Source organism: Meleagris gallopavo, chromosome 13 (genome assembly GCF_905368555.1).
Source record: "Meleagris gallopavo chromosome 13, MGAL_WU_HG_1.1, whole genome shotgun sequence".
NCBI lineage: Eukaryota > Metazoa > Chordata > Aves > Galliformes > Phasianidae > Meleagris > Meleagris gallopavo.
The window spans coordinates 4,005,356-4,025,947 of NC_139416.1; positions in this window are offsets into that span (position 1 = coordinate 4,005,356).

Here is a 20,592-nt window from a genome sequence, read left to right on the forward strand (position 1 = left end):
TAAGAAACAATGTCAGCAGAAAGAGGGGCTATTAAGGTTGATCGGTAAGACTCCTTGTTGTAAGTGGACATTTTCCAGTATTAGTGAGCTCCTACAATTTGCACATACATTTCTGAAGCATTCCTTTTTGTGAACATGTTCTACATGATGGCTTGGCAGAAATCAGAAAGTAGACTCTGATCTTGGCTTTGCCACTGACCTGCACTGTGACCCTGAATAAATCATTCCACTGCTCTTCCTCTCCTTAGCTTTGCCTGTCTTGCTTCCTTAAGGCACAAGTTCTTCATGTGAGGAGCCAATCTCCAGAATTGGATTTTGCTTGTCCAGAATCTGACCTCAGATGAAGTCTGTAGGTACTCTTGAAAACTTACAAGAACAGTGGTGAGGACCAGGTGGTAGTGACATGCACGGTCCTCATGCCACTCCAGGAAAAACACCAGCATCAGCAGTTACACATGGCATACTCTTGGATTTTGGCTCTGAGTTAGGGGCTAGAAGGGTGCTCCTGACTCAGTGGAGTACAGGTGAGAAACTACATCTCTGCAGTCAATACTGCTCTCTGCTGAAGGTCTAATTTGTCTTAAATAATGAAGTTATTCTTACATATTGAAAACACCAGACTAAGACCACAAACTCAAGTTAACAAAGGAAGCTGTATCACCAGCTCAGGCAGAACTGAGCAGTTTTTGCTTTTGGCTCCCTCCCCTTGCACTGGGCTGAGCACACAGACTTCCAGGACAAAAGCAAAGTGCTGCTCGTTAGAGTGCTCCCATGGGATGAACTTGAACTCATCCAGCCAACTAGGTACCACATCTCACCCACATTGGAAGAGCTCTTGAATGATGAGTCTATTCTCTACAGAACTGGGCATACTTCTGCCTCCTCTTGAGGCTGTATTTCATGGAGGACTGCCCTCACTCTGACACTCTGTCCCTCCAATCCAAGAGACTTAAATCCTTGTATGACTTTGGATCTCTGTTATGTGATGACTCCCAGGAAGGGCACAGCTCCCAGAGGGCTCTCAGCACCTCCAAGTGTTCCTTACTCGGCATGCTGGCTGTTGCAAATCCTGCTTCAGTTGCTCAAGTGGGCTGACTTGGCTGGATCCCTCTGCGCCCTCACCTCACCAGAAGACATGCTCAGGCACAGGCTTTGCAATGGTGATGAAACAATATAAGAAAGCCAATCCTACCCTCCAGTGTGGGGCTGGCCAACTTGTGACACTTAGCTTCAAGGTGGTGATAAGATTAAGTATGTCTTTCATGCTCAAACTACATTACATGTCTGGCATCAGGACTGTGCTCCTGGAAAACCTGGATAATTCAGATCTTCAGCCATAGGAAGCTGTAAGTCAGCAGGAACTGCCCAAAATGACCCTGCTGGCATACAGTTGCATGCTCTATTCAGCCCCATCAGCTGCTGCAAAACTGAGATACCTCTGAGCAGCTTCCAGTACCTTACACCTGCAAACTCCTGTCTCTGAGGTATGGAGCAGCTCAGAGCCTCTGAGCCACAGGACATATGGGTGTGAGTCCTGTGAACTGGGGGGCAAGTTCATAGAACCCAGCAGTGTTGTGTGCCTCCTCTTGCACAACAGCTCCTGTGCACTGGGCACCAGAGCAAAGCTGTGCTTGCTGCCCCAATGAATCTGGGGAAATGTCTGCACTACAGTGCTAGCAGAGATTCACTATAAGAACTCCACGTCATGTCTGAGTTGAGCCACATAAAAAATAAAGGAAAGACAGTGGCAGTTTTGGTAAGCTGGCTCGATTAAAGAAATTACTTTGGGCTGAGTGATACTGAATAAAGCTAGGACAGGATGAAGAGATGTGAGAAATGGAGTTTTCCTTTCCTCCCTTTGACCCTCCTCCCTATTTTCAAAGTGAGCTTGACCTAGTGTGACTCCTAGCAGTTACCTGCTGGGCGCACAGCAGATATGTATCAGTAACTGGAGAATGAGGGATAAGTCTCAAGCCACAGAAAAGAAATCAAAATGAAAGCGCTGCCATTAAGAATATTAATATTGGGACTGTTTGAGTTCAGACAGTTACAGACTGGAGGGCTCAGTTGCCACCCATAGTTTGTGTAAGCAGGAATATCATCAATCCATCCTGTGAAAACCAGTATTTCAGCTGGCAGAGTGGGAAGAGAAGAGCGCGAGAAATAGAGGGCTTTTGTCTCAGGTTACAAGTCTGAGGGCTTGGTGAAATCCTACTACCTCTCCTTTTTTTTTTTTTTTTTTTTTTTTTTAATTTTCCTGTAGAAAACAAATAAAATGAAACAGAAGGCAAAAAACCCCAACAACATAGCAACATGACAGTGATGTGTATAATGATCTCTGGCAGCCTAAGATAAGATCACAGCCCTTGGGACTGGTGCAGCCTGGAGCTAACGGACCCCTGCTTTGGGGAAAAACTAGAAGTGGACAGAAAAAAAGTCCCGTTCTCATATTAAAAAGGAAGGAGAGGTATGTTGCTAAATCTATTCCTTCTGAAGAAACCTTTGAAAATATAAATATATGAAAACATCTGAGTCACTCCTGCACCCCTGAGCGAGTGATGCCCTCTTCCCTCCCCGGTGATACTCCAGGATGCACCGAGAGCTATGCAGGCTTGGGTCAATTCCATCCATTTTCCCAGTACCAGTCCCTGGGCAGATGATATTCTTCTGCTGAAGTCACTTTAGGTGGCATTTTTTTTTCCCCCCAAATACAAACTTATGCTTAAAGTTAAGAATGATCACATAATGAATGAAGTCCGTCTAAATTCCTGCTGTCACTATCCTACCCCCAGGTCTCCCTCAGGTCTTGGGAGCGGGCCTGTTCTCTCAGAGAGGCTGTTTGGAACATCTGGAAGCTAATAATAGAATAAAAATGCAGTTTTGCCTAAAGAAAGGATCCAGAAACTCCTCTAAGTCCAAAAATGGCTTTTTTCCTTCTATTGGTTTTAGATGGAAGGTGTGAAATGAACTAAATGATAGCACAGATGAAAAGCCATAGTTATTTATGGTCCTTTTCTGTTGCATTGGTTTCTCTGCAGAATTCCTTGTTTATCTCTGTGTTTGGAGTGGTGCAGTGCACGGCAAGCACAGGATGGGAAAAGCCTGCTTTTCGGGATGCTATTTCAGCACATGTTAAACAGAGCCCTGGTTGCTGTAGAACCCTGAGCTCTTATGTAAATCCAGCCCTTGGACTGAATGCTGAACAAAGAGCCGTGCTCCTGGTTAGCTTAAAAGCCTGGTACTAAAAATCACGAGTTTGGCATGTTGGAACAGGGGAAAACACACCACGACCAAATGCTGAGTGGGTGGAAAGAGCAGAGCGCAGCGGTCCCATGAATCATCTTCCTTCCCCAAGGCCTTGCTGTCATTAGGAGTACAGGTGTGTGTTTTTAAAAGCACACATTGTCTGTACCAACACATTAACAAATGGTAGTCAAAGTAGTAGCAACTTCAAGAAGTATTTGCTGGTCAAGATAAACCCTAAGCTCCCCCCTCTGGGTTATCGCAGTCAGTTAACATGTTAAAATTGTTGCTGCTGAGTCCAAGAAAGGGTTTTAACAGGAGTTAAAAATAAAGTCCTTTTTGTACAGGCATGGCTTAAGAGAGAAGTGTCCAAATCCCTTCTTCCAGCAAGAAAATAGAAAGAAGCAGAAGAAAAAGAGGATTAGAGGCAGCATATACGCTCTGCCTTCCCTGTTTTCTTCCCAAGCTTTTATTTTGGCCTGCTCCACTTATTGAGCGCACCTTCAGATGCTGATCCCATTAATTTCCACGTTACCTTTTAAATCAGGCACATGTAGAGCAGAGAGCTGCAGCCCAGGCTCAGCGAGGCCAGCACATGGATTTCTGCTGCCAAGCGCCCACTGAAGCAGGAGCAGGAAAGTGCTTTGCAAAGCAAAGCTTCTGCATTCGGTTGTCATTAGCTCAAAACCAGTCATCTTTTAGAAAGTGTTAGAAGCAGAGGATGAGGGAGATGTTCTCACATCCATTCAGCTCTGCTACTGAGAACACGTCAGAGAAACTCACTGGCATTTGCAGGGACGTTAAGATTAGGCAGGGTTTGCCCCAAAATCAGGAGAGCTAAGTTAACATCCATTGAAATGTGACTATATTCACACTCAGTGAATTTGGAGCTGGGTGTCTGGTACTGACTGGATCTGAATGCAGCCCTCTCTAACGGCAACAGGAGTCTGAGCTGACACATGATAGGAAATAAAGTGTCATTTAACCAGAGGGAAGAAAGTAAATGAGGAAACAGCCATGTGAAAGTAAGAGAATTCAAGGGGCACTCCTTTCTGCTGTCATTTGTCATGTATGACACAGGAATGTTGACATCATCCTCTGATAAATGACACTGGCACCTGCAGCAGAGAGATATTCTTCAGCAAAATAGAAGTCTGAGAATCCAGCAGCAGGGCACTACTAGTAGGTTCCAGGAGCTTGCAAGAAAGGAAAGATAGATGATGGTAATTTTCTTCCAAAGAGAAACATAAGACTTTTTAAGAACCATTCTCTTTTGCTTCCCCTTCTGCTCCCTCTGGGCTTTGGGAAATGATTCTGTTTTCTAAATCTAATGCTGGCTTAGACACAAGCTATATGTTATCCAAAGGCTAACCTGTGGCATTCGTGCCACCAGCCAGTGTAAGGGGATCAGTGTCATGCAGTGCTCCAAAAGGCACCTGGGACTGGCAGATCCAGAGGGGCCACCTCCTGTCCCAGGCCAGTTAGAAAAGCCTTTAAAGAACCTATTCTGTCACTAATGCTCACTTTTGCATCCACAACCTGCAGTAAAGAGACTGTTTCTCTTGGGAAGAGCAGGAATACACATCTCCATCGTGCTTCTGCGAGGTATTTGTACGGCTGCACGGTGGGTTTGTGGCAGAGGAGGATTCCCAGGTGACTCGAGCACAGCCGTGCACAGCCTGCTACAGCAGAGCATCGACATCCGCAGCCAAGGGTGCCCAGAGGAATTTTTTACCACATCTTCTTCAGACAGATACATCATGGGCTTTATGTTTTGAAAAGCTGGAGAACAGTGGATTAACTGTGTTTGTAAGAGAAGTCCTGCTACTCTTAAAAAAGAAAAGCAAATACATGTTTTCTCTGTCAGATTTTCCAGTCTGCTGGCTCATGGAATTCACATGCAGCTCGATTTTTTTAAATGGTGTGATTTATTTATCCCAGAAAAGAAAGAAAAAAACCTATTTGATTTGGAACAGCAGGTTGAGAAGGCGAGTACGTGAGCTCTGTGACCAAGGCAGCCCAGCCCATCCTCAGGAAACCTGCAGTCAGTGCCAACAACCTCATAGCTACTGTCTAGTCCCAGTTTGCTCTGAGCTGCTAACTACTGTCCGGTCCATTTATTACTTGCCCTCTCAGGGGATTACTATGGAGTGATATGGACTAATAGCCCAGCAACATGCCAAGACATATCCTTTACATCCAGCACAGCCAGCACAGCCAGAGTCTTCCAGATCTCTTAGTGCATGAGGGAGACAGGAATCTGGAAGAAGAACAGCTGGCTTAAAACAAACCCTGACCAGCCAATGCTGGTGGAAAGGAGAAAACCCTGGAAGAATGAAGCAGTACACAAGTTCACCTTCATCTGCAGGGCTTTGTCCAGGATGGTCAAAATATGACACTGTCATATGTCTCACTAGATCCATCTTTGGTACTGAGTGCTTGAGCAGAAGCAATCACTGCACTCCTGACTCTCCTGCTGGGATAACAATCCAATGTTTGTGTCTTCAGTATTTTCAGGTTAGATTATTGTAACCTGGGTTACATGACAAATTCACTGGGAAAATATATGTTCATCTTCCAACCCAGAGAAAAAACAGAGCATATCACATAGGGGTGCTCCTCAGGCTGCTTTGGACTGGAGATTCTTTAACTGAGCTTCAGTCACTGAATCCCAACCAGCTCGGCAGAGTGCCTTTCTCTTCAGAAAGCCTGGGATTGTCTGCATCATAGTAAAAAGGGAATGATAACTGCAGATGCTTGCTGATCAGCGGGGTTAGACCAGCCCCCATTTTGCAAGACTGCTTAGCAAAAGACAACTAATTTTGTCTCATCACTGAATAGGTGAATGGCTATGGTCAACAACAGAAAGCAGTGACACAAACCTCATACTCAAGTACATTGAAAACTTAAAGTGCTCAGGCTTGGAAGAGCAACTTTCAGCAGCCTGTTCTTTGCAGGAAATATGAACTTCAGGGACTGAGGGAGGATGTGAATTCTTAAGGAGGAGGGTGAGGCAGGGGATGGTTTTTTTTATTTTACTCATTTTCTTCATCAAAATATGGACATTTGTTATCCTTACAGGCTTGATACTCCTAGCAGCTTTTCTGTAGCAACTTATTACTTGATTTGTTTATACTGTTTAGAGCACAGCAACAATGACATAATTTAGTTGTAATGAAGATGAATGTTGTCTCAGAATGTCAGAAGACACCACATCACCTGTTAAGTGTAATGATTTCAAAATACCCTAAAGAAAATTCTGCTGGGCTGGTTGCAGGAAAATGTACACATAACACAAGTCTGATTTTGATTAAAATATAAGCTATTGAAATGTTCAACTCAATCCCAAAGTAGAATCAACTGTTCAGCCCCCATACATTGAACCACAGAAGAAGGGGAAAAAAATCCTCCTAGGACTCTCCATGTTTGTGCATTAGCCAGACAGTGACCTAATAGCAACAGTGACTTGGAGGATATTTATTTATCTAGCCTGAGCCCAGTTAAATGGCTTGGAGTTAACCTAGCAGGTCACCCATGTTCTGCTGTATGAGGAACCCTAGCCTAGGAGGCGATTCACAGTAGGCATTCAGCAACAGTGCAAAAGTGCTAATTCAAAGATAGTTGCAAATACGTTGTGGCTACAAATGACTTGACCATAATTTTTCTCTTTTTACATCTGTAAATGCAAGTATAACACAGCAGGGCAGGAGTCCTGGTGCTGCCGGGCTGTGGGTTCCCTGGCAGCTCTAGCCATGGGGCTGTTAGTTGGCAGCATGGGATCAGGCCTCAGCACAGACAGTGTTCTGCACTGCATCTTTTATGGTCTCCCCTTAGAAAGTATGGCTAGACAGAAACGCAAAATGCAGAAGATTGAGAGGATAGGGGTTAGAAGGAGGAAAGCTGAAGGAAAATATGCTATAAATATGAACTGGGTCATATAGAAAGATTAAGTATAGAAGACAGCTTTCTTGTAATGTCCAGCTGTTTCTCCTAAATATTTCTAGCAAACATACATATGTAGAGTTTCAGAAATGTACCAAGAGGGAATACTAGTACTTCACTTAGGAAAAAAAAACACACAGCTCTGTAGGACGGCTAGTGTTTTTGAAGCTCTAGCACCGAGATCTGTCAGGATAGGGCAGGAGTTATTTCAACAGTACTAAATAGCTCTCCTACTGCTTTACTGTGGATTGATCCATTTTCATCCTTTCTTGCGTTTCTGCAGTCAAACACAGATGTAAAACAGATTAAGGCTGTATAGAAATAAAATAAAATCAAAAAGACACCTAGGACTTTTTTGACTTCCCCTGCAATAAAGTGCAAGAAGAGGTGAATAAAGCCACACAAGAGACAGTAACAAAATGACAACGGTCCTAACTGATAGCTTATTGAGATGACAACTCGGTGAGTTTTCAGACATCCCTGGCATGAAGACTACTTTTGTCTCTCCACAAGTTAAGACATATGTACGATCAAGACAACTGCCTGCCTAGCAGCTGAAGCCTGTTTCTCCCCATTACATCTCTCTAGCAGAGCTATACCTGACTGCAAAATACTCCTTCTGCATTTTAATGTACTTTAGAACAACAGTTGACAATGCTTGAGAGGAAACCAAAGCACAATAACAAACCATTATCAATATATTATTCATACAGGACCCAAATCTGAAGAACGCCGCTAACAAGTCACTTCAATTTTCAGCCACAGATCTTGTGCATGGGAAAGCATCACGATGCACAGCTGGCTGGTGGGGGAGTGGTGGGGAAAACAGGGCAATGTGAAAGGCTGGACTCTCCACTGACCCTCGTGCAGTCCGTACCAGTGCATGGGGCTTTCTCTCAGGCTTGGCAGCACATGACACCCTTCTCTGTCGACGCAGACTCTGCACAAGGAGCAGGAACACGGAGCACTGATCCCTATGCTACCAACCCCAGATTGGTCTCCAATCTCTGACTCCACGGTTTTTGCATCCCAGCCCGGAGCTCCAGTCCCTGTGGCACACAGCATCCGGGCTCTGGAATGCCTGAGATTTAGCTTCAGACACAATAAGCATTACAAATTATGGAGCTCAGTGGGAATAAAAGAGATGGGTTGCCCTCTCTGACTATCCATCACTGTTTCCCATGTCTCTGGGCAATAGCAAAGCTTTCTCAACTGCTGAAAGACAAAAATAGGGTGTATGTATTTTTAAATGTATACTTTCCCACTCTTAGGCTAATAAAAGTCAGAAAATAGAGAAAGCATTGATTTTATACTTTCCCAAGTCACTAGTAAAAGAAAGCCCCTACACACTTTATATTTTCAAATGATAAAATATTGAAGCTGGACAAGGTGGTTAAAATACCAGTTTTTCAGCTGAGGCTCTCAAAGCACTTCAAAAAAAGCACTTCTGCTGTACACAAAATTTGTTCTCTTTATTTTAATTTGTAATTGGTTTAGGCAGTAGACAATGAAGCAGTCTGCAGCACAGTCACACGGCAGGTGAGAATCAGCTAGGCTATTTGTTTTCAGGTTCAAAATGTAAAACTTACTGAATGAGAAACGGACGGCTTTGAAATGAAGAGAAACCTCACAGTGAACCTGACACTGTCACACCACCACGAGATCCCAGAGATGCCAAACAATTCCAAATGAAAAATTTTTGTGACGATAACGCCAAAAGTCAGAGCAATGCTGGACATTTCTGGGGGCTCTGCTTTGTGTCTTTTTGGCTCCAGGAATGTGGTAGGGACAGTGGGATGCCAAAGGCACGGCTGCCATCAGCTTGAGGCACTGAATCTCAGGGTGATGGCTACAGATCCAGCAGAGAGTGAGCTGAGTTACAGGTACAACAGTTGGTTATTATTATGAAACTTCAGAAAAGCCCTGAAGCCTTCCTGGGTTGCACAGGGAAACATGAATGGATGCTGAGAGCTCCATTGCTGGGATGGATGTTAAAAATTAACAACAACACAAAACAAAACACAGACAGAGGAGGCAGATGATGAACGGAGGGGAAAGTTAGTGAAGGTTTTGATTCAACACCAAATACCTAAATGAAATGCTACCTCATCTCAACTGCTGGTCAGTGAAAAGAGGCACAGCTAAAGTTGTGTGGTTGGTGATTTCAGAGTGTGTCTACTCTGAAATGGGGGTAATGCCAAAGGAAATAATAATATAAGGAAAAAGGGCCATTATGGAGAAATATCTTCAAAAAGTAGGAAAAAAGGCCTTCATGAAACATTGATTTATTTGGCTCTCCAGGATACAAATGGAAAGCTAAATCTCATGCCTAAGACAAATGGATTTGCAAAAGAGAATTGCTAACAACTTCTATCCTCAGTTTCTTGAATCTTGTCACTTTTCAGTACTGGAAGAACAATTTAGAACTTGCTCATGAAATTAATACTAATGAACACTGAAATGTTTTATTATTTGTCCTGAGTCCTTAGAAGTCTGGTGTCCTGCTCCTGGTCTCCAGCAGATGAGTAGGGACAAACCAAGCTGCAAAACTAAAAACTGCATGATTTCATGAAAAAACCACTGGGCAATTTAACATGAGATCTATGGCATGGTAAAGGCAGGAAGTCTCTTTGTGAAAATGCTTTTTTATACTTGATCAGAATAATCAATATCAATTGAAGTGGGATAGCACTTCTCCCTTAAATAATAGTGTGAGATTCTTCTAGAGCACTTCTAGCTTACTAATGTGTAACTGTTTCACCTCCCAGCACAAAGAAACATGGGGATGTGTGTGCCTGCTGTGTCTCTCACCCACAGCCAGGTTGTCACTGGACACTCGTGTCCATCAGGGTTACACAGCCTGAGAGCACCAGCTCAGCACTTACCCCACACTAATGCTCCTGTTGATCATACACAGGCTGTATATCCACGGAACCAGCAATTTGCCACTTTAGGTGGCAACTGTTTATTTCACACCATTTGATTTCATTCCCTCCCATTTTCTGTTAAGGCACAGCTTCCTCATTTCCAGCCCTCTGGCATGGCTGGTAGCCAGCAGCATAACTGAGCAAGGTTGGGGCAGCTCCTTGCCCAGAGGGACAGTTCTTGCAGCAGCCACCTCCATGACTGCTGCCTGGGTGGCTGCATTGTGCAGAGCTGCAGCAGGCTCTGTGACAACAGTTAGGGGGAAACTCGCTTTTGATACTGTCGGAAAATCCTTGCCAAGGTGACACTACATATTAAAGGGTTTGCAATAACAGAAGGTTGAAATTAAATTGAACAGGATATTAATACCTTGTAGCGGAGGAAATGGTATTTCCTTTTGATTTTACTCTTTGCTTTGTGACCTCGCCAAAACCTGCTTCCCTGCACAACTAGAAGCAGCTCGCCAAGCCCTCCTGCCCAGCACCCAGCTGCCCACATGCTTTAGTGTATACACAGCCTCTTCAGAACCCCTACAAGTCTGAAAGATTGGCTCTACCTCATCCCACATCCCCTCCAGATCTTCTGACTATCCTACAGGCTTCTCAGAAGCAAGTATTAGCTGGCTCATAACACATCTGAACAGCCCACTGATGCAAACAGAAGATTTAAAACATGGAAAAGGTTTCCACAGTCTGATTTCATCCCATTTCCTTCTGCAGTTCATGGAGACCTTTTTCCCTTTCTCTTACAACTACAGAGGGAGCATGGGGGTGCAGGACTGAACTAGCACAGGGTAGTGCTGCCTGGAGCAGTCCAGCAGAAGGGGACAGGGCTGGCTGCCACCCCTATCTCCCATGGGCTGAGCGTGGCTCTTTGGCAATCATAGAATCAAAGAGTCATAGAATGGCCTGGGTTGAAAAGGACCACAATGCTCTCATCTAGTTCCAACCCTCTGCTATGTGCAGGGTCACCAACCAGCAGACCAGGCTGCCCAGAGCCACATCCAGCCTGACCTTGAATGCCTCCAGGGATGGGGCATCCACAGCCTCCTTGGGCAACCTGTTCCAGTGCCTCACCACCCTCTGGGTGAAAAACTTCCTCCTATTATCTAACCTAAACATCCTCTGTCTCAGTTTCAAACCATTCCTCTTTATCCTATCACTATCTACCCCTATCAACAGCCTTCCCCCTCCTGTTTAACGTCTGGGAGTCCCACTGCAATGCAAAGGCCTCTGCAGGAATCACCTGCCAGCACCTCTGCTAACTGGATCCTGACAAAATCCATGTAGTGGCACGCAGGGTGTATGCGTAGATACATGTATTTAACAGAACCCCATCTGCAAGTACATTCTTTAGGGACTGGCTTTTTAAAAGCATCAGGTTGAAGTATTTGCACATTATCCAGGCACAGTTTAATGCATTTTTCTGAGCGCTGGCATAGCACAAATGAGTTGGCTGGTACACCAGCAGCCATCACTAGGCTAGCAGCAGAGTCAAATTGGGGAAACATTAAGAAGCGCATTTTATGTCCATAATTGTGTGTTTACAAATGAGGCATTTGAGTACTACGTAGTTTGTCTCATGCAACACTGAGATGGGAGACATAAGAGTAAGAAAATTTGTCTTCTTGGTATGGAACTCTGGCCAAAAGCATCATTTAATCCAGACAAAGAAAAAGATCAATCAATTATGCCAGTAAGTTTGAAACAGCACTATAAAAAGAAAAAGTGACATGGCATAGGTTTGTGGTTCCCAGCTAATGGACCTAAAACCTAGCATCAGCTGGTTTGTGTTTTACGTTATTGTCAAACAAAAATAAATCAGTGAAAACATGGCAGAATCAAGTCTAACTGGCAGGACATACCATAAAGAAAAACAGCTAGTGGTTAAAGTGAAAATTAAGAAATTCTGTTTGTTCTCCCAGAAATGCCAGGGCTAACCAGAAGAAGCAGCTCACTCTCACAGACTTTGCAATTCTTTCCCTTTCTTTCCCGCGAGCAAAACATTGTTACACCATAGCTGAGTTCTGCTCCAGTGAGATTTTTCTTCTCGATACTCAGAGATTAGCATATTAAGTACATTATGTCCCATATTTACATAGCTATTGAATTATGGCATAGTTAGCATTTTGTCAGCATTTCTATTGCAAACCTCAGTTACAGAGCTGGGAGTTGTGATTGAGGATCATCTCCAGATGACCAACTCTACAGGGGTCGGGGGAAGGGGAGGTTATGTATCTATTTTTAAAACACATTCAGATCTCCAAAGAAACAATTATCTACCAAAGACAGCAGCTAATCAATACTGGAAGGGAACAAGAATTCTTCCTGGAAGAACTGATCTTTCACATGTGTGTACTGACAGGCAGATGCTCAAATGACCATCATTCTGTACACCAACCCCAAACATTCACACATTGTGGCCTGAGGCCAAAATTAGAAGCTTGTCTTAAAATTCATTGGACCTAAAGATTGCAAGTTTAGAGATCATTTTATATTCCCTCTGATTTTGAAGCTATCATCTTCAACATTATCAAGCTTTTTTTGGCCACAATATTCACTGCAGTGCAGACTATGGGCATCATCAGTGGGCAGTGTTCAGCCATGGACTGATGCAGCAGGGACAGAAAATGAGGCAAACCTTCCAGGCAGTGTCCTGCCTACCGCAATGCTTCCCTGCCTGTCCATGTTACTGCAGAACTACTGCTGCATCAACACCAGCAGTATTCTTGCAGCAACCAAAGCAGAGCATTGGCCAGAAATGCATGTGCTTTGCCATAGTTAGGATTAGGGAATTAATTTAGATTTTAGAAGGCACTTGTTAGAATACTCAAACAAGTTTTACTTAAATTGCTAGCATAGACAAATGAGGTGTTCCAGGTGACTTGGCACAGCATCAGCTCATGTTGTAAGCATAGGACAGATTCCCAAATGCTGTCAGGTGTCTGAAAGAGCACTAAAATGTCTGCATGCATTCAATAAACAAAATGACTATCTGAACCTTTAGACATTTATTCTGGCACAGAGGGTCTAAATCCCAGTGGCTCTCGATGAGACTCAGACTCTTAAGTGCCTTCATTGCCTCACTGAGAAGGAGTCTAAAGGGCAGATTTTAAAAGCCATCTGCAGCCTTAACTCTAATCTGGCCCTAAGCTACTGGGAAGCTTTGAGGCTTTTACCCACTGCCTCTTCTAACTTGGGTGGAGAAATGGAGAGGACGGTTGCATAGCTGATGATGAAGACCTGGACGGTACTCAGACGGCACAGGACTCTGGAGGAGCGCTTTGGTTATCCAGCACCATGTGGCTGTGCCATGCATGCTGGATGTCCCTGCACTGTCATTCATAAAAACAAATAGCCAAAGTCTTCTTTCATAACATCTCTATGGAAAATTGTTTCTTCAAAACATAAATAGTAAACTCTGCATCAAAACAGGCTCTGTTTATTAAACAACGTTTTTTGGCTTGAGTCACATACTTGATTTTTGCTGTGAATAAATGCTTATGCATAAATTATAATGCTCCAAAAACAGGTGGTTATAGGAAATCAAAGCTCACACAGACCATTAACTGCAGCGACAGAGCGGGGCAGTGCTGACACTCACACACATATCATGTTTATTGACAAGTTGCAGCATTTACCAATTTCTACAGTTCTGAAGTTGGAAAGTCTGTATCGTATATGGAGCCAAAGGCTAAGGGTAATATTTCATCACCGAGGTAACTTTCCTAAACCACGAATTTACCTGGCACTAGATCATCCTAAAATATATCATCTGACAAGCCTCCATCAATGTGCAGTTCTTTCAATCCCCCAGACTGCCATAAGTTACGTGCATTGCACTATGCTGGACGAGGCTGAAAACATTACTACACTGAAGCATCTCACCTTGCTAAAGTAAACACCTGCCTTGTTTTGACTGGGGCAAAGCAATCCACCTAGCTCAGAGCAAACCTTGGCCATTCTCCACTCTGCCCAACACTTAAAAAACTTCAGTGAGTCCATCCTTCCAACGTATTATGGAAATATTAGTATTTGCTGCAATGAAAAATACTTTTTTTGGCATCTTTATTTCCCATCCTTATTCTAAGATAAACACCAACAGCTGACGGTATTCAGGAACGTTGCCATATGTTCCCTTAGAAATGGGATGCTGAAATACGGCTGTTATCCACCAATTGGCATATTTGCTAATTAGCACAATATTGCTCAAATGCACTCATTTCTCCCCTGAGGGAGAACCCTTCTGAGGAATTCTTATCTACCAGATAAGAATCGGCATCAAGATCCCCTACTAACAGCTTATCCACTCTCACAGTTTCTGATTTAATGGTTAACACAAGGAATCAAACAACAATTTGAGGGAGCAAAGTCAAACTGTGTATCTTCCATTGTTATTTTTTCCAGATGAGCAATGCAAACAGCACTCATAGAGTTAATATTTGAATGCCTTTTCTAATAAAACCAGCTTCCAGTTTTTCAGTCTTTTGTGAAAGTTTAATAAAATAAATTTTGAATATCAATGGAGTACATTCTATTTTTCTTGGCATGTCTGTGCCTTGCTGTGTCCTTCTGTTGCAGGAGTCATGCCATAGGGAGAGCACTTTTCCACAGTCCATTGAAGTTGTGCCATAAGGGCTGGAGATGATTTGCTAAAATGCTCCAAAGGTATTCAGATTTCTTTAAAGAAGAAATTCAATTTATGTGCATTTATATTGCAGTGTCTGTCAGGAAGAAAGGTTATAATCACCAGCATATTTTAGATTTACATTTTCTTCTATACATGAGGTAATGGTATTAGAGGTAAACTATGAGGTTTAAAGTTGAATTCGATGTATGGTACTATTTTCACTGCTGCTAAAAGCATGTTTTTGAAGTTCTTGAGGAAAGCATATGTTAGCATATGTTACTGAAATATCAGGAACAGGATGCTGGGTGGCTTAGAGGATAAACTGTTTGTCTTTCTTCTCCACATTCTTACATAAAGTACGGCTGGGTTTCATGAGCAAAATGAATGGAGGATTCTCAGCTCACAAATTAGTTCACATCATAAAGCTGTGACACAGTTTTGTTGAGCAGAGTAGCAGTTAGGCGTGTTCCTGAATTAACATGTGAGCTAAACGTGCCTTTAGTCGTATTGCTGGGGAAGGGAAGAAGAGGGCTTCAGAATTTTGTGATAGTGCTTATGTAAGCTTCACAAGAACAAATAGTCATCAAAAATTAAAAGGAAAGCACGGCACTAGGGGAAGCTCTTCGTCTCATTTTACTCTGAAAATTTACTTCATTTACATTCTCTGTGACTGTATTAAATATTTAGATGTTGATATTTTCACTGAGTAGAAAACATTATCACGATTCTTATCAAGTTGGAATCCTAAGCATATGTTAACGTTATCTGATAATGAAATTGCCACTCTTATCTCATTCAGGATCCCAATAATTATAGTCAAAGTACTTCGGTAGAATATACTGCAGCTGATTTTGGGACTGTAGCTGAATGCCCTCTTTCAGATGAACACTGACAGTTGGTCGGGAGATTTATTTTATAATTTCATTGCTACCCCTGCAGTCTCTGTCAATAAGGAAGCACCAGAGCTATCACGATGGTTTTTGCAAGCTAGCTAATTGTATTTTAAGCCAGCTTCCAAATGAATTCCCTATAGCTGTTCAACTTTGCAAACAACCATTTAAGCAGTGCTCTTTGGGGAACAGCGCGTGCATGCGCACATGCATGCATGCTATTTGCTTCATAAATTCCAACAGATAAAAATCCTGTTTCATTTCTCACAGAGTGTTTATTTTTAATACATTATAACTAGATATTGGCCCAGATAAGGCAACAACAGATGTTTGCTGAGTGGCCCTAGATGAGATAGGACTTCAGTCCTGCAGTGAGCTTCACAGTCTCACACCCTCACACATGACTTTTCTGTGATCAGAAGTACTTGGGGTCAAGAAAGAAATCTCAAGAGAGGGGTTCTTTCATTTGTATAATTGTCCATGGTCTGTGTCTAAGCCTAATTCACTGAATATTCTGATCCTTCCCCTTCCCTCATAAACACCTTCTATCAAAACTGGTAAAATACGTTACTTTAGGATGCCCTTTCTGGATGTCTCTGTGGGAAGATTATGTGTTAATACCAAAGCTTTGTGAAGTGCAGAAATTCCACTTGGAAGCACAAAGACACAAGTCCAATATGGTGAATATCTACTGTTGGGGTCTTCCACTGACATGGCTGGACCATGAAGTTAGCTCACATTTTCACCTTAAAGCCCTTAACCAAGCCTTCATTATGATCATATTCCCACCATCTAAAAAATCCCAACAAACTCATTAACAGGAGAATACAAATAAGCAGGATGCGTTGAGGCTGGCCTGCAGGACAAGTATTGTGGAAAAACACACTAAGGGTACACATTGTGCACTGGACAAAGAATTGCCACAAATTAGCCACCAAGAGCAAGTGAAACCAGTAGAGCCCTATAAAACAGGGTAGAAAACACAGCCATGTTTCTTCCAGTACTTTGCGTGGTCTGAGCTTTGAATGTCTCAGCGTTGTCAGCTTTGGAGGGTTTGTTCTGAACATTTTTCATTTTTTCTAAATGGAAGCAAGAGTTCAGTAGTGCCTTATCACTTATTTAGGATCTGAGGACTTTTTTTCTCTTGTCCATTCCTACTTTCTAGTTATTTTCCAGAACAGCTCAAGTCTGTTTTTTTCCTTTTGTTTCTTCTCTATAGTGAAACCAGCCATCATTAAGCAGGCCAATAAACTGCACCTACCATAAAAGACTTTCATAAAAATAAAGGATAAATTTCCAAAAGAAATCAAAGTTAAAAATCAATCACCAAATTGTTACCAGATTGCTATTTACATTTCTATTCATTCATCTGAAGGCCATTTGTTTAATGTTAGGAAATTAAAATCTTGCACATGATTTACCTGCTCTAGACTAGCCTGGGAACTCTTCCAGCTTGCACTACATTTCAGTGCAAACAACAGTGGCAGGAGTATTAATTCACAGTAGGTAAAAGCATTCTTATGAGGTTGTATTATGAGGGTGATTTTGTGCACTTCCCCCTGTTGTTAACAGTCCCTGGAAGATACTCACCCAAGTAGAACTACTCAAAATGAATCCCTCCATTACAGCAAACTGGGCCTTTGGTGCATGATTCATTCTCCAGCCTGCTAAGTGCAATACCAGTAGTACTTAAAAACCAAAGCTCCTCATGTCTCAGCTGTCCACAGCAGTGCTTATTTCTATGTACAGTTTTCAGAGAACGCAATTGCAAAATAGATTTCCACCAGCAGCAAAGCCATCTTAAGGACTTCCCATCACAACTGAGGTGATTGCTCCCATCCTGAGCAGCAGCTCAATTACAGAATTCATCCACACTTGATGCTGAGACCAATGCTGCATCACTGAAAGGATTTAGGTTAAAAAAACAAGCAAGTATTTCACTATCACAGGAAACATATTGTGACCTAAATGTGAAACATGCTGACACTCTGAACATCTTTGTGACACCGGCAGTGGTGATATCACCAGCTGATCGTCAGCGATGACCAGATGTTCTGCTGAGATCCATGTGGAGGGGCAGAGTTGGCACATACCAGATGTATGATAAGATGGTAAGACGTATGAACACACTTCTGCATAAAGGGGATTCGAAGCAGGAGAGATGGGAAGCTTCAAAAGGCCATATAAAAGAAAAAGAGTACAAATGAAAAAGAAAGCTGAGCACAGATGGAAGGACAGCATATACAGTACAAAGTAATAAATGCCATTTACAAAAACTCCCCTGACCTTTGCTTTTGATTCAGTTTTGAGTAAAATCATACCTTTTTAATTCTCACACTGTATTCACCTGTAATAAAGTTACAGCCAGAACTGTTGTTTTACCAAGTGCTAAATAATGAGTACTAACAGCAGCAATCCCCTAGCAGGATTCTCCACATTCCTTCCAATATGGTGCCTATAACACTTTTAACACTGCAGAAGTTGGGGCTGATGTTCAGCTGGCAGCTCAGAGATGCTCCTGAAATGCCAGAATGGAAGCAGAGGAGCACGAGCCCCAGTATTACATCTGCCTGGGAATTGCCCAGTGAGATCGTTTTCATTAGAATACACCAGCTGGTAGAAAAAGAAACATTCTGTGGAAGCATATTGATTTTAAATTAGGAGACCAAACTTTTGAGATGCAGAGGAGGGAATGCGAAATGCTGGGCTCTTGCTCAGTGCCACGTGCAATGCTCAGGTCTGAAGGATAGCCCTCAGCTGCTTTGGATTCAGGAAGAACTCCCCAAGGGCAGCCAGGAGCTCAGCTTCCTGCAGACACAGGAAGAGATGGGGTGCCTGCAAGCCAAGAGAGCTGAGCAGTCCCATTCATTTTGGGAATGCTGTGTTGATCTTACTTTTTAAAATTTATTTCCAGCAGGAAATATCAGTATCTCTACATTTAATTTCAGCAAGAAATAAAATCCTTAGCATGTTCTTGTTTCCTCCAGCTGTAGCTACTGAAAAAGAAAACCAACAGGAGATGAGATGTACTATTGGGAACGGAAGTTATCAGAGGCTCAGCAGGCTTGTAAAGGCTGGCTCTGCGTTCAGAGTTCTGGGGATGGGAATTTTGTTCCATTTTTATAGTTTTTCCTATTATAGTGTCATTAAACTTTTTCCCTTTCTGATACTAGCATGTGCTCAGCTGAACAGGCATGGCGACGCCATGTGCAGTCACAGCTCACCTCAAAGCAGCCCCGGTGTGGTTTGTGCTCACTGGTGGCATTGTTCCCCTGCTGGTGCAGCTGATGTGCTAGGAGCTCCATGCCTCTCCTGCCTCCATCAGTGAATGCTGGCCTGAGTTCCTCATGCACCAGGAGCCCCCATGAGCCGCAGAATAGGTGGGGAGGGCTTAGAGCAAGAGGGAACCAGGGGACAAGTGAGACACTTTCTGCTGCTTGGTAACGGTACTCCCACCTGTGGGAGCCTGCTGCCATTGCAGAGCTCACAGCATGGCACAGCCCACTGGGTGCCCCAAATGGAGAAGAAAGAGCAAAATAAGTGACGGTAACAAATCTCCGTGTTCATCTGCTGCCCCAATCTGAAACACATTCCAGTTACTGACAGGCTACCTGAAATCAAAGCCGCAGGAAAAAAAAATTAGGAGCCCTGAAGAATTTTCCAAAGGCAAATCAATTAAAAGAAAGGCCCATCTGAAATTCAAAATACTCCTGCACATTTGGATTCATTGAAAAGATATTACACAAGAAATCACAGCCCCAGTCGGCTCAGCGAGTAACACCAACACTTGTCTGCACTGTATTTCACTGCATTCCCACAAATGGTACTTCAAAAAGCATGGTAATTTGCAAAAGCAATTTTGTAAAAGCTTCCATACATCTCCCGTTAAGAACAATTTGGCTAGTATCTGTTGCTAGTCGTGAGCATGCTTTTAGATAATAGATGGATGAGTGCAGACTAGCAGGAGAAAAAACAGTGGATAAATACTTGGCAGTTCTCTAACAACTTTCACTAGAGGATCGCAAAGTGATTTACAAATATCAATTAATTAAGCCTCAAAAAGCCCCAGTGAGATAGGTAAGTATCATTACTCTAATTTCACTAATGTGTAAACTGAGACACTGAGAGAATTAGTCTTTCACCCAAGGTCACGCAGCAAGCATCTGGCATAGCCTGAGACAGAAACCAAGAGCACTGTCTTACCTGGCTCTTCACCTACTGGGTCATTACATCTCTCTTGACACTGCTCTTTAAGATCTCTTATTGCCAAGAGCAAATGCAACGCCCTGCAAACCTGCTGAAGTTCCCTTCTACTTCCAGGAGCACAGGTCAGAGGGACTGCCAATGCAGGGCTGCGCTGCTGCTGGGAACACACGGGGCCTGCTTGCCTCTCAGCTTCTGGTGCTATGGCCCACTTGGGTGTCTTTTGTGCAGCCCCAGGCCAGTAATGGGGCAAGGACTGGAGACTCAATACAAACAAAACAGCCCTCAAGGCTGGAAACGGGATTGGTACCCATGGCTTCCACGTAGCTGCTCAGCCTTGATCAAAATACCACTTGCTGTTAACACAGCTCAGCTGAGGAAGAGAGCTGCTGGTCAGCTGCACAAAGAGCACTCCTCAGGCATGGCAGGCCTGCACACAGATACAGACCTCGCACCGTACAGAATAAAAGGCACAACATTGGTGTCGCTACCACTTGATAACAACATACACTTCAAAAGAGGCACGTGTTTCTATTTTAAATCAGCATTTCTTTTTTAAAAAAGAACTTTTGATGCGTAGGGATACTACTGAGTACATTACCAGGGATCAGTTTACAAGGATTTAGAGCATTATCAAAAAAATCAGAATGGTGTCTAGAAACATATATTTGTGATATATGATGCATGCTCAACATGCACCAGGACACAGATCTTACATATAAAATACTTCAGAAAGCTGAGATAAACTCCCAGCAAACAA